The 15,605-nt window shown below is 36.5% G+C and overlaps 1 protein-coding gene across 1 annotated transcript in view; it reads right to left on the bottom strand.

The window, feature by feature from the left end:
* LOC148938572 (uncharacterized) overlaps nt 1–3,404 on the bottom strand; it is a gene marked incomplete at its 3' end in the record, with an annotated part of 63,904 nt that extends 60,500 nt beyond the window's left edge. The window contains exon 1 of the mRNA XM_089107693.1: nt 3,360–3,404. The remainder of the gene's footprint in view (nt 1–3,359) is intronic.
* Between the last annotated feature and the right edge of the window lie 12,201 nt (nt 3,405–15,605).

The following is a 15,605-nucleotide window of genomic DNA, read 5'->3' as shown; positions in this document are numbered from 1 at the left end:
TAAGTTTCACTTGTTTTAAGACTTATTTATTCAACTATATTAGTAGGCTATTGATTGTATGATTGTTTGCATTGATTGTTTATTTAATTTCTGTTCATTTTGGGTTTCATTTATACTTCAATAGCAAAATTTTTAATTTTTTTTAAAGCGGTATTTGGATATTCAATTTCAGCATTAATCATTTTAAGATTTATTTACTCATTTATATTAGTACTTGTTGTATGTTTTTTTGCTATGATTGTTTATTTTATTTCTGGTTGATTTGGATTTCATTTCTTCTTTAATAATAATTTCTAGTTGTTTTGAGTTTGAATTTTAATAGGTATTTGTATTTGCTGATCTTAAGTTTAACATGGCCTTTTCTTTTTTTTGAAAAGCTTCTTTTTGGAATTATTTTTTTTAATTACTGCAAAGTCAGCCTGCATACAAATATACAAATGTGCAAATGCACATATAGATATACATTTGATATATGTACACATCATTTTATTATGTGCACAGTTTAATGTTAACTGGATGTTATTTTGGTTCACATACAAGATTAAATGTGCATCAATTAGTTTATTTTTCATCAAAGATTTAAGGTTTGTAATATAGCCTATGTAACACACAGATTGTTAGCATGGGGAATCATTTTAAGAACAAAAATTTAATGTATAATTTTCAAATAATGTCAAAAGTCAAATTTTTCAACCAACATTGAAGTTTGATAGATTGGCACACTGAAAAATAATTCCTCAAATTAATGTTGTGTCCCTTCAGACATTACTAGATGTGTTATCTTTTATAAAATATCATTATGATTTACATTTAAGTCACTGGGTTTTTTGGGTAAACCACTCAATGTCAAAGATCTTCTTTAAGTTGTATTTTACTTCATACATTTTCTTATATTTTACAAGAACTTCAGTTTCAAAAATTTTGTGTTTTCTCCCAACCAATCATAACCAATACACAACTTCTAAACTCCATTTTGTTAGTATCAGGGTTCTTAAGTTCTGTAAAATCTTCCTCTGAAAACCCATAGACAATTTCTGCCCCTCAGAAAGTACAAATGTATTTATAAGGCTCAACAGTAATTAAGTTTCTGGTATTTTTGGCTTAAGCACTTAACTGCTGAAATATACTGGTCCTACTATGCTCCTGTATCTCCAAAATCTTGCAAATTGAGAAAATTCCTGAAGATAGCAAAAGGGTGTCATCAACCCCTTATGGAAGAGGAATGGCTCTAGAAGCAACAGCTCAAATTACTGTGAAATAACTCTGTTGTCAGTCCACAAATAATTTTCTTAATGGTCCTGCTGGATTGATGTCAGAATATTAAATGTGGAATCTGGGGACTGGAGCAACCTGCATTTATGTCAGAAATCAAGTGGATTTTCTCAATTCAACAGATAATAGAAAAAGCCACAGAGTTCTGACAAAAAACTTTTTTGCCTTTACCAACTTCTGTGCTGCATTTGACTCAGTGGACCAAGAAGTGCTTTAGCAGATTCTAGAATCTACCAACCTCCCTGAGAAATACTGCAGACTCTTCAAAGCTCAACACCATGGTACAAAGAGCTGTGTTCAAGTTAATGGCTGGTGCATCATGCTCTTCCAAACATAACAGGGATGTAAATTTTTGCAAATTTTCAACACCCTAATTGGTTCTATGATGCTTTACAGAGATGAGACCTGGCAAGCATTAGCCCAAACCCTAAAGGCCATCAATGGATTCTAGTCAAACAGCCTGAGAACAATTGAAGGTCTAGGCTATAGTGGTTTGGCTTTGTACATAACAAAAAGCTACTGTAACTCACCAAGCAGTCCTGGTTTCCTACCAAAGCAGCCAAGCATACCTTACAATGGTTTGGACACCTAGTCTAAATGCCCCTGCACTTACCCACAGAGAAGATCTTTGACTTTGACCCTATCAAAGCTGGTTGGAAGCAACCTTGTGACTGATCAAAGAAACAGTGGTATAAAAGCCTGTGCAAGTTCCTGGCAATGGTAAACATGAGACTAAGCAAAGCACAAACACTTTCAATGGACCAAAGCAGATGGAGGAGGCAGACATCACCCTCTATACCAAACAGCACCTGGCAGGAGACCTAAGTCAATAGTATAACAATCCAATTTCTAGTGGTACTAGAGAGTTTACAATGATTTAGCTGTTAAAGAGTGGATTAGCTGGCCAACTACTGGGTATCTTACCCTATATAGGTTTTATAAAATAATATCTTCTAGGCTATGAAAAACTTCTATTATTTCTTGATAATTAACAAGTGGAGCTTCTAAAACATATTCCATCTCACATCATTGTCTGGTTGAAAGATTACAAGTTACAAACTTTTTGCTTTTTCTTTCTTTACAGATTAATCAGTAATCAGGATAGGTCTAAGGTTCAAAACTCAGTAAATTTCTACCAAATCATATCATTGACTTATGCATAAAGTGAATATACCACTCAATGCCTTTTTTTATGCTGATTACAAATATAATAATCATTTCTATCGGAAATGAATTTCAGCCCCCACCTCTATATATGCCAATTCAGGGTATATATTTCTACATTAGGGGGGGGGCAAATTTTGTTTCTGATGTAAATGGGAGGTAAGTTTAAACTTTACCCCCACCCCCTCCCCCCCTAATGTAGAAATATATACCCTGAATTTGGCATATATAGGGGTGGGCTGAAATTCATTTCCAATAGAAATGATTATTATATTTGTAATCAGCATAAAAAAAGGCATCGTGTGGTATATTCACTTTATGCAAAAGTCAATAATATGATTTGGTAGAAATTTACCCAAAACTCTCCCTTAGTTTTTCTATTTCTTGATTTCATTAATGTTGTATACAATTTGAACAAAAAAGTGACAATGCATAAATTATGTATAATTCAGGCTGCATATTACAGTTGGGGGAGGGTAAAGTGAAGTAGGCTAATTTTGGAAATGATTTCAGGATTTTTTTAAAATTTGTTTTCAGAATTTTATTGTTTCCTTTTGAGGAGACTAATACAATAATGATCACCTGAGAGGGCATTTTGATGCACTGACCCCTACTCCTTAATTAAAATGGTACTGATCTATAATAGGCTAACCTTTATGTTACAAAAGTAAAACCCTACAAAATAGCTCTTCTGCTTTGATAAGACAAAAAAAAGGTGTTTCTGTAATCTATAAATTCTGTACATCTATTTATTAAATCAAGGTGGAAAAACCTTATGTGGCTTAAAATTCCAACTAAATAGGCTAGCCTAACAGTAGCCTAATTATGGTAATACATCCTAGAAATAAGAAAAGGAAACCCTGGAGTAATACCCTCCCAGAAGTTTTTTACGCCATGAAATCATTTCTGAAAGTTTCATTCACCTAATTTCAGTACTGTTCAAGACAGCAAGAAACCCTGGGCTTTGATTTTGCCAATTTTAATAAATATATCCCACCTTGTGTCAAAAGTTAACAACGTTTTGAAAATTTGAAATTAAAGGTTATGACTCCGCCACTCCGGGACTCGTCAACGGGCGAAGAAAAATGAAGCTGAAAATTTTTTGAACCATCTGAGCCAAACATAGATGCAAGCGATCTTACATCACTCCAATCTTTTCAAAGCTAGTTTCTTTACTCCTTCCTGCGAAATTCCAATTTCTTTTCAATAGACAACCAAGCCATCTGAGGCCAACACGGAAGTGCACGATCTTTTAGCACCCCTATCTGTTCGAAGCTTCCTTATTTACCCTTTTTTGGGAATTTTTAATTTCTTTCAATCCCTTCTTGCAACCTCTTGTGAGCCTGTTTTGGGGAAGATTGCTCTTCTTTTGCCCCAGGATGGATGGCCGAAAGGACGATCGTTGGTAGCCTTTAATGATTCATTCACAAAACATGTCCTGGCAATTTTATATTTTTCTCATTATTGATTTAAAAAACTTTTTACCAAAACAGGTTTTTCAGAAGAAAGTGAAGAGCCTTATTAAACCAGAAATGAGCAGAAATAAAGTCAAATAATCTTCCTAGCGTAAAACTACCACAAATCACCGACAATATAGAAATGAAACACAAAAGGAGCAAAAGATTAACTAGAGTAGTGGTGACAACTCCCATGCCTTGTCAAGACCAGAACGTAATTTGCACTATACTGAAAACAAAAAATATTTTAAATGTTTTTTCTTTTTTGACATAACTTAACAATATAATTCTTAAAACTTTATAGAAAAAACATTAGTATCTGTATACTAAACGGACAATCCACAGTCATATATTTTTTTTTCAAGCTTCAAGTGACTCTAATCTGGAAGACCACCTTATTTCTAAGGTCCCTTAAGATAAAGCTTGTCCTCAACATCTTTTACACTATTGCAAAACAAGCTGAAGCGGCTGGATCCCCCAGCAAAAAATTTGTAGACTTGTTTAAAATACTAAACATATTGCGCGTCAAGGAGCTTGATTAACAGTATTGATCAATAATAATGTTTCATATCCGGGTTAGGCATCTGAGGTATTGAATATTTCTTCCTGACTTCTTGTAAATTTGATCTTGTGTTCCTACAAAGCCCCCATCCTTATTAGTTGCAAAATCGTAGCATTCAAATACCATTCTTTCTACAATGATACGAGCCCTCCTTAAGACTCCTTTTTTCAACTCAGAATCTACAACGGTAAGTAAAGGCTCTTAAGCGACTCCCTCTCTATCAATGTACCGTACACCTACAGCTAAACGCTCTTCATGGCTGACAGCGGATGTTTTGTCTGCAACGATACCAAAGAAGTCACCATCATTAGCTTCTGCAATGAATTTTTTTAACTAGCTCTGTTTCAATAATGGCAATTGATTCATTTTGACTTTTACCCAACAGATAGCTGGTGACCTTTGGCTTGTTCTGCTTTTTCATGCAATGGCCCATTTTGATGTTGTGTCTCGAAAAAAAACTTGCTAGCTCAACATAATTTTCTCTGTTATATTTCTTCAAACGAAATACCAGCCTTTGTTTACTTAGAGCGGTGGTAACATCTAGCAGCATGTAAATAATGCGAGGTCCTCTTTCCCTTTCTTTTTCTGACTCTATATCTTTCATTAGGTTCTCCTTGTTAATTAGGCTTGGCAATGATTTATCTATCTCTATAAACAAATAATATCACCTACAGAAGCTTTGTGACCATTTCCTTAGAAATGAGCGACAAACACTACAGCCTTGGCACCCTTGATTCACATTTTATGCCAGTTTCTAGTTCCTGTTATAAATGAGGAATCTTTGTTTCTGTATTCGCGGCCAAGTCCAGTTGGAGACAACGAAGAGGCAAAGCAGTAGGCTAATTCTTTTTCGACACTATACTTTAGATACGAGTACTCGTTGTACCAGTTTCTAAAAAACCGCAACTGGTGTTTGGAACTCTGGGATTGGATTTCATCATTTATTGGAAAATGGATTTTTGGCTGAAATGGTCCTAGTTCGATAAGCTTCAGCTTTTCTGAGTCTGAACGTTTTTCTATCCTGAACCCGGGATAGTGCTCGACATTTACGGTTCCAGCCTGCTGTGAACTTTTGGTTTCAGATTCTACTCCTTCCATTCCTGACATTTTCTGTGAAATAAATTTCTCTGACTGACTAGTATAATTAGTTCTATATTGGCTGATTGATCGTCCAATGTCTAGCACTTGTATTGCAGCGTCTAATTCGTTAGTAACTGAATCCAACTTAGCTTCAAGTGTCAGTTTTTTTGCTGCCTCTATACAGACAATAATGCAAAAAAAGAAGAGCGAAGATATTACTGTTTCCTACCTTTCCTTTGTAGTCAATGCCTGAACAGCACACTTCTTTCAACGTTTTATTTCTTTTACTAGATTCCACAGTGTCAGGCTTGAGAGGATAAGTAACTTTGATTTTCTCAGCCGCATATTCTTCTATTGAGACTCCAATATTTGTTAAAGATGGATCAGGACAATCTTTTTCAAGAGAAGTCTGAAACGCTACTTTGACAAAACATGACTTGAGAGTTTAACTTTATGTCCCTAGTTATTCTTGATATATTGCACATGCAATTTTCGGGAACCTGAATGCACATATTGAGTTTTGATTTATTTCAACCTCCCCTTTTGGTAAAACATTCTCTAAATGTTATAACTTAGCACTTTTAGTCGTTTTGGATTTTTCAGATATTTTCTTTTGACCATCTGGTAGAACACAATATCTTGCAATTTAGTTTCAAATCCTTCTGAGCATGCCCAGAAACTTTCAAACGCTTAACATCACCCGCACCTCAGACATTTCACATATACTTTTTTAACAACCTTAATACATTTAATGTCTCTTAATTTATTTCAACGCCCCCTTAAAAATCCCTAAAAGCTCCTTTTTAATAGCCTACCCTTGGCCTTTTTCCAGACTAAAGAAAGTATAAAGAAAGGTAAAGGATTCGGCACTAAACCCTTAAGGTCTGAACCGGCAATGCTGATCTCAGTCTCGAGGCCCTGTAGCTAAGAAGCGCAATGGGGGATGGGAGTCAGACAAGCCATCCTGTGGTTTCGCACATCCTTCCTGTCTACCTTCACCAGATTTCTCCAGGCACCCATTTAGAGCTTGGGTGACTCTATCTGATCTTACAGAGCCACGCCACTGACCCCCGTCCAGAACCAAATAATTGGGTACACTCAGATTAGACCCCTCGCCCTCTCGGACAAAGGATTCTAAATCCAGGGCACCAATTCACTCGGCTAGGACAGCACAATATTGTCCCTATTTTATTATAGCAGAAAAACGATTTACAGACGATGGGTAAATATTAGGATTTGCAGTCTTTACCAAGTCTGAATGGCTGTGGATGGAAGGGCTAAGGATATCACCAGAGTCAAAATTTCTCTCGATTTATAACTCTCGATTTGTAACTGAAAGAGCCTCTTGAGACACTTAAACGAGGACTCCCCCCATACGGAGTGGTTTTAGGGAATAAAAATTAATAATGGGTTGAAGCCATAGGATTCTTTAATTAGGCAGTATCTTTGCACTCCATATGGCCTCAGCTCAAATTTCATCTACCCCTAATTCTGCCAGCCTGGGAATTATAGTGCCGTAATAAAAATAAAACTTTTATGCCCCAGATCTTTTCGATTTGTTCCAGTAACCTAATAAAAATTTTATCTTAATCACAACTATTTCCACTATTAGATTTTACGAGGCTATGCAGCACCACCACTGATATCTTGCATTTAAACATGTCTTAGAGCCCTTTTCATTTATCACCAGTCATACTCCCTGCCCTAGTGCCTCAACCTTCCTAGCTGAATAAATAATTCAGTATCACATGGTCTGATGAACTCTGCCCCTAGGATACTAGTATCCAAAACTATTAACAAGTCCTGTTTAAAACACCAGACTTTGTTTGTTGAAATATTAACACGTCAGTGATAGAATATATGAGCACAAAATTAACCCTTTTGCGGCAAGAAAAATGTCCAGACTCCCTTGAAGTTTTAACTATGTGCAAGTCACGTCTTGTAGCGAGAAAAGTTTTGGCAGTAAATTGTGATTTATTGTTGCTTATGTGCTCTAGCAACTGATCTTGGGTGGTATTAATCAAAAAAACTTTTTCCACAAAATAAGTTTTTCAAAGGAAAGTAAAGAACTCCACTAAACAAAAAATTACCAAATTCAAAATCAAATAATCTACCAAGCGTGAGACTACCATAAATCAGCAATGATAAATAAATGAAACCCAAAACGACCAGAAATTACAATAAATAACCGATTCAAACTCAAAACGAGCAGAAATTAACATAAGTTGGGCTCAAAATCCCTATGCCTTCCCAAGGCCCGAACATAATTTGCACTTTACTGAAAAAAACTTAAATGTTCTTACTTTTATAACTTTAATAAATCAAATAATATTAACATTTTGATTACTAAATATCAGTATATGTTTATTAAACTGACAATGCGCATTCATTTGTATTTTTTTCAGAAAAGTGCAAATTATGTTCTGGCCTTGGGAAGGCATAGGGGGTTTTGAGCCTGACTTATGTTAATTTCTGCTCGTTTAGAGTTTGCCTCGGTTAGTTATTGTAATTTCTGTTCGTTTTTGGGTTTCACTTATTTATCATTGCTGATTTGTGGTAGTTTCACGCTTTGTAGATTATTTTATTTTATTTTTGCTCATTTTTTGTTTAATGGAGTTCTTTACTTTTCTTCGAAAAACTTATTTTGTGGAAAAAGTTTTTTCAATTAATTTCTGTTCATTTTATATTCACATAGTCTTTTCAGAGAAAAAGAAAATAATGCTTTAAATTTTTTTTTTTTAATTTATACTTTGGCCTGCTATTTGTACGCTGGAGAAAAATTTTCAGCAATTTTTAGCAACATACACCCTCTTAAAATCTTGATAAAAATAACAGTGTTTAATTTAGTTTCATACCTCCTCTAGTTGACCTGAAATGAAAAACTTGATACCATTCGAAAAAAAATCCGTTTACTTTCTTTAATAGCTTGGATACACTTACGTTATTTTGATTTGGTTAAATTTTAAGAGCAGACGCAGCCCCAAAAGTTTGAATATAATACCCTCAGTCGTTCTTGGGATACTGCTGAGATGCCTTATTTGGAATTAGCATTAACACAGTGTATTTTGATTTAATTTTATGGCAACATTTAGTTTTTAAACATAAAGTCAAATGGGAGGATGGGCGTGGGAGGGACATTAGTTTCCTTCCAATCACTTTCGACTATTAAAAAGGGCATCAGCCCTTTCTATTTTCAATCGAATGAGCCCTATTCGAAGTTCCTACAACCACTCCTTCGACACAAAGTACCCTGGTCTAAACAACAACAACAACAAAAAATAGTACATTATTCCCACATCGATCTTTACAATAAAAATGTCAAGCCTTCCAATCACTTTCGACAATTAAAAAGGGCACTAGGCCTTTCGATTTCCAATCGAATGAGCCGTTTTTGAGTTTGTACGACAACACTTCCTATAAACTCATTATACGCCTAAAGGGCATAAATTACAACTCTTACCCTAAGGGCTGTAAGGGTGGTTGTCATCTAATTTCCAGAACTTTCAACTAAGTTAAACAAAATGGATATCTCAAAATTTTGATTGGATGTGCCTGGGAAAATGGTGGGCGTGAGAGGGGTGTTAGTCCTTCTCCAATCACTTTCAACTATTAAAAAAGGCACTAGCCCTTTTAATTTCCAATCAAATAAGCCCTTTTGAAGTTTCTACGACAGCGCTTTCAATAAAAACCTTATATGCCCCCAGGGATAGCTTAAAACCCTCGCCCTGAGGGCCGAGGAGGGGGAGGGGGTTGTCATCTCCACTGACCTAATTTCCAGAACTTTCTACTATGTTGAAAAAAATGGCTATCTGAAATTTTTATTGGATGTGTTTGGGGGAATGGTGGGCGTGAGAGGGGGGTTAGTTATCGTCCAATCACTTTCAACTATTAAAAAGGGCACAAGCCCTCTCAATTGCAAATTGAATGAGTCCCCTTTGAAGTTTTTACGACAACTCTATCATTAAAAACCTTATATGCCCCCAGGGCATAACTTACAACCTTTGCTCTGGGAACTCTGGGGGGTTTGTCATCCTCAAATACATATTTTCCAGAACTTTCAACTACGTTGAACAAAATGGCTATCTCTAAACTTTGATTGAACGTGTTTGGGGAAATGGTGGGCGTGAGAGGGGGGTTAATTACTCTCCACTCACTTTTGACTATTAAAAAGGGCAATTTCAATTTCCAATCAAATGAGCCCCTTTTGAAATTTCTACAACAACTTTCTATGTAAACCTTATATGCCCCCAGGGCATAACTTACAACCCTTGCACTGAGGGCTCTGATGGGGTTATCATCCTAAAAGACCTAATTTCCACAACTTTCGACTACGTTGAACAAAATGGATATCTCAAAATTTTGATTGGATGTGTTTGGGAAATGGTGTGTTTGAGAGAGGGGGGGGGGTTAGTTGCCCTTCAATCTCTTTAGACTATTAAAAAGGCACTAGAATGAGCCCTTTTTGATGTTTTTACAACATCGCTTTCTATATAAACCTTAAATGCTCCCAGGGCATAACTTACAACCCTTGTCCTGAGGGCTGTGAGGGGGTTGTCATCCTCAAAGACCTAATTTCCAGAACTTAAAACTACGTTGAACAAAAAGGCTATCTCAAAATTTTGATTGGATGTGTTTGGGGAAAAGGTGGGTGTGAGAGGGGGTTAATTACCGTCCAATCACTTTCAACTATTAAAAAGGGCACTAGTCCTTTGAATTTCCAATCGAATGAGCTTTTTTTGAAGTTCCTACGACAACGCCTTCAATAAAAACCTTATATGTCCCCAGGGGATAACTTAAAATCCTTGCCCCGAGGGTGGTAGGGGAGTGTCCTCCTCAAAAACATATTTTCTATCTGGAAATCAACTACGCTGAAGAAAATGGCTATCTCAAAATTTTGATTGGATGTGTTGGGGGGAATGAGGGGCGTAGGGGGGGGGCTAGTTGCCCTCCAGTCACTTTCGACTATTAAAAAGGGCACTAGCCCTCTGAATTTCCAATCGAATGAGCCTTTTTTGAAGTTTTTATGACAACGCCTTTTATAAAAACCTTATATGCCCCCAGGGCGTAACTCAAAACCCTTGCCCTGAGGGTTGTGGGGGAGTGTTCTCCTCAAAAAGATATTTTCTATCAGGAAATCAACTATGCTGAACAAAATGGCGATCTCAAAATTTTGATTGGATGTGTTTGGGGGAATGACGGGCGGGGGGGGGCTAGTTGCCCTCTAATCACTTTTGACTATTGAAAAGGGCACTAGCCGCTCCAATTTCCAATTGAATGAGCCCTTTTCGTAGTTTCTATGACAACTTCTTCGATACGAAGTGCTTGGTACGGAGAAGAAGAAATAACACATTGTGCCCACATCGTTCTTTGCTTAGGCAGCGCTATCGCGCTGCCTATGATAATTAAGAATTTGGCTGATAAACTTTTATTTTATATTCTAATATTCTACAATTTTATATACTTTAATTTTATAAACATTACCATAAATTGGTTTGCAAAGTAATTTGTTTTTGCTGGTAAGATACGGTCTTGAATTAACTATAGTGAATTCAGCTACAGTCAAACCTTTCAAAACACTTGGACAAATTGAATAGAAAACTTTATCCCAATATTTTATTAAATTAACTGTATTTTAGTTAAAGGTCCAAGCAATCAAAATTACTTCATGCAAGTTTCTAGTAAAGTATTGCCTTTTATCTTTAAAAAGAACGATAATTATTATCTAACTCATTATTTAGAGGTTCATTTAAGCAGGAAGCCATCCTGACTTTCGTTTTAAATACATTTGAAAAATTTCAGAGCAACAAGTTTAAAGATTATTTCTAAATGACATAAGAGTGATGAAAACAGTGAGAATGGTCCCGTACCGTCGTAGTTGCGCACGCACAAATGTTTGGACTTATACTCTTTTTGAGTGAGAATCAACCTTTCTGGACCTTAATTTGCACTTGCTAAAGATTTCAGCATTTGACTACCCTAGTAAGAGAAATGTATTTACAGCTTAGTGCTCATTGTGCTGATTTTGCCTTTTCTGAGAAGTGAGGAGGAAGTTGTAAAAAGAAGATGAATTCCACATTTGAGCACTGAAAGGATAAAGGAGTTTCATTTAATGGAAGAAAATTCTTTATAAATTACGGATAGCAATCTTTAGAGTTTGAGAAATGACAGTTTCAGTGCATGTCCGTGCTATCACATATACCACATTTTGCAGCAGAAAACCGTAATTTAGTGATAAATATATCATAATTTTCTCAGGCAGAGAGTAGAGCCATAAAGTTGCTTTATGGCCGAATTTCTACCAATTAATGTCAGTGCGCGGGAAAATTGCCAAATTTTTCCTCTCAACTTCTAATAATAGATGGCAGGCTAATATGAAGCGTGCCGAGAATGACAAACTTGACGAAAATTTTGCCTCAAACATCATATAAAAAAGAGTTGTATCCATGGTAAAGTGGTGCCAGTGCCGGGGCTTGTAAAGCAGACCTATAACGTAAATTCTACCTTGGTAGTTACAGACTTATTCTCTTAGAACCATCTTATTCACTTTTGCAGTTTTTTACTCCCAAGTAGCTTTTTGATGAAGTTTTGAAGACGGGTTTTTACAACTGCAAGACTTTTAAGGGATGTCTAACACTTAGAATTTATAGTCAAAACGAAAAGATAATACCCCAATCTTCCTGTTGAGCAAAACAATTGAATCCGGTTTTTTTTTATCTTGATCAACGGGGTCTGTAACTGGATAACGAGAAGGGGTTGATTTTTCTATTAAAACTCCCGATTTCTCTTTTGAAGCTTACGAATAATTCAAAAGCCCCTTCCCCTTTTCTTCAAGCATAATAAATAGCAAATGGAAAGCAAAAAAAGTTATAAATCCTGATTGTCAGATCTTATGTAATTGAATATTTTATTGATAGTTCATGATTACAAGCTATAAGCTAATAGAGAATTTCAGATTCTCAAGGGGTTTTGAAGTAAAATTGTCTAAAGGCTGTCTTACGATTAAAATTCATGACAATTTAGAAATATGGAAAAAGTAAAACAGACTAATTGCACAGCTGAGTATAACTACTTAGTCGGTAGATTTTTCTGTTTTGTTTTTATCGCTATTAACGGTATGTATTTGGATAACGACAAGAGAGAGATTTTTCCTCTGAAACCTAGAAATTCTCCTCTGATGTATACAAGTTTACCAATCCCCGCTCTTCAAGGTGTCTTTTTCTTGTCCATTAAATGGCAAACGGAAATAGATCAAAATTTGTTCTACTTCCTGTTTGTCAGATCAATAGTGCTGCCTAAGTAAATAAAAATGGTGGCACAACGTTTTTTTTTTTGATCAAGGCACTTTATATCGAAGGAGCTGTTATTGAAACTACGAAAGGAGCTCATTCGATTGGAAATAAAAATTTCTAACGCTCTTTTTAAGAGTAAAAATTTACTTGAGGACGACCAGTCCCCCCACCCATTATTTCTCCAGAACATCTTATCACAATTATATGATAAGTATTTTTTCAAAATAATTGAAATGTCCAGTAATTACGTCTTTGGGGATGTAAATTCCCCCCCCCCCCCACAGTCCTCAGGACAAGGGCTATAAGTTATGCTAGTTGCTCTTTGTTTACATCTAAGGTTTTTATGGAAGGGACGGTCGTATGAACTTCAGAGTGGGTTCATTTGACTGGAATTTGGAACTTCTGTAGCCCTTTCTGCAAAAGTCAAAAGTAATCTAGTCCCCCCCACACATTTTTTTTTCTTCCAAGTGCATCTGATCAAAATTTTTAAGTAGCCATTATATTCAAAATAGTCAACTAAACATACAACAATGGTTCCAGAGTTGACACAACCCCTCAGAGCCTGGGGGCAAGGGTTGTAAGTTATTTTTGTGGAGGCATATACGGTTATAAGGAACGGGTGGTCGGATAAGCTTTGGAAGATGTTCATTTGATTGCAAAATGTAAGCTATAGTTCTCTTTTTTAAGAACAAAAAGTGATCGTTCTGTAACCAACCCCCCTCCCCTCATCCACGCGGAGGAGACTCCCCCAAAACCCTCAGGGAAAGAGTTTTAAGTTATGCCCTTGGGGCATATAAGGTTTTTATAGAAGGTGTTGTCGTAGAAACTTCAAAAAAGGCTCATTCAATTGGAAATTCAAAGGGCTAGTGCCCTTTTTAATAGTTGAAAGTGATTGGACGGCAACTGGCCCCCCCCCCACGCCCATCATTTCCTCAAACACATCCAATCAAAATTTTCAGATAGCCATTTTATTCAGCATAGTTAATTTCCAGATAGAAATTATGTTTTTGAGGAGGACACTCCACCACGACCCTCAAGGCAAGAGTTTTAAGTTATGGCCTGGGGGCATATAAGGTTTTTATAGAAGGCATTGTCGTAGAAACTTCTAAAAAGGCTCATTGGATTGGAAATTCAAAGGGCTAGTGCTCTTTTTAATAGTCAAAAGCGATTGGAGGACACCTAGCCCCCCCCACGCTCATCATTCCCCCAAACTTATCCAATCAAAATTTTGAGATAGCTATTTTGTTCAGCGTTGTTGATTTCCAGATTGAAAATATGTTTTTGAGGAGGACAGTCCCCCACAACCCTCAGGGCAAGGGTTTTAAGTTATGCCCTAAGGTTATATAATGGTTTTATAGAGGGTGTTGTCGTAGAAGCTTAAAAAAAGGCTAATTCATTTGGAAATTCAATAAGCTTGTGTCCTTTTTAGTACTCAAAATCAATTGGAGGGCCCCTAGCCCCCCCCCCACGCCCATCCTGGCCCAAAACCTATCCAATCAAATTAATAAAACAAAAAATGGTGAAGAAAGGAAGAAAACGAGAACAATTAACAGCCAGTAAAAAAATTGAAAAATTATGCAAATATTTCGGTCAAGACCTCCGCTTGACCGTCCTCAGTGCAGAATAAAACTGATAAAAATTTAAAAACCAAACCTTAAAATAAAAACACCAAACTAAAATTGGACGACCCTTTCCTAGTAACGGTTCTACCCTACATTCCAAAATTGAGTGACAAATTGAAAAGAATCCTAAAAAACATAAACTTAGCGTCGCCTTTAAAAATTCAAATATTACACAGAACTTTTTTAACAACGGCAAAGATAAAACCAGCCCCATTCTGGGTAGTGGTGTTTATAGAATTCCTTGTTATTGTGGCTGTTTTTATGTTGATAGAACCCAACAGCAATTGGGGGAGAGGTTATCTGAGCACAAGTCCTCAATCGACAAGGCAATGAGGTTACGCCAAAGGCCTGAGGTTTTTGATTCCGCCTTGGCGCAACATGTGTACGAGAGTCAACACCATTTCATTTTGTTTGATGAGGCCTCCATTGTTGCCCCCGTTAAAGGTCTCACGCAAGTTTTCAGGGAGGCAGTTGAAATAAAAAAGCACATTCACCAATAGGTAGCTCTCAATAGAGACACTGGAGAAATTTTTCTAAGTCCCATTTATGACAAAATTATTAATTCTGATCGTTTTTACATACATCCACAAAGTTATATTCTGCAATCGAATAGAGTCTCCGATAACAATCAAATTGGAAAGCGATCAGCCTTTAAAAGTGCTTTACGCAAAATGAAATTCTGAAATGCCATTTAAATTTGTTTTTTATTCAGTTACCCTTTCACCGTTACTAGGAAAGGGTCGTCCAATTTTTGATTGGATGTGTTTGGGGGAATGATGGGTGTGGGGGGGGGGGCTAGTTGCCCTCCAATCACTTTTGACTGTTAAAAAGGGCACTAGCCCTTTGAATTTCCAATCGAATGAGGTTTTTTTGAAGTTTCTACGACAAAGCCTTCTATAAAAACCTTATATGACCCCAGGGCATAACTTAAAACCCTTGCCCTGAGGGTTGTGAGGGAGTGTCCTCCTCAAAAACATATTTTAAATCTGGAAATCAACAACGCTGAACAAAATAGCTATCTCAAAATTTTGATTGGATAAGTTTGGGGGAATGATGAGCGTGGGGGGGGGGGGCTAGTTGCCCTCCAATCACTTTCGACTATTAAAAAGGGCACTATCCCTTTGAATTTCGTATCGAATAAGCCTTCCTTGCAGTTTCT

Source organism: Artemia sp. Qi Xiang Cuo, unplaced genomic scaffold (genome assembly GCF_049724085.1).
Source record: "Artemia sp. Qi Xiang Cuo unplaced genomic scaffold, ASM4972408v1 HiC_scaffold_3120, whole genome shotgun sequence".
NCBI lineage: Eukaryota > Metazoa > Arthropoda > Branchiopoda > Anostraca > Artemiidae > Artemia > Artemia sp. Qi Xiang Cuo.
The sequence above is the reverse complement of the archived record's forward strand: the minus strand, read 5'-3'. Positions and strand labels throughout refer to the sequence as shown.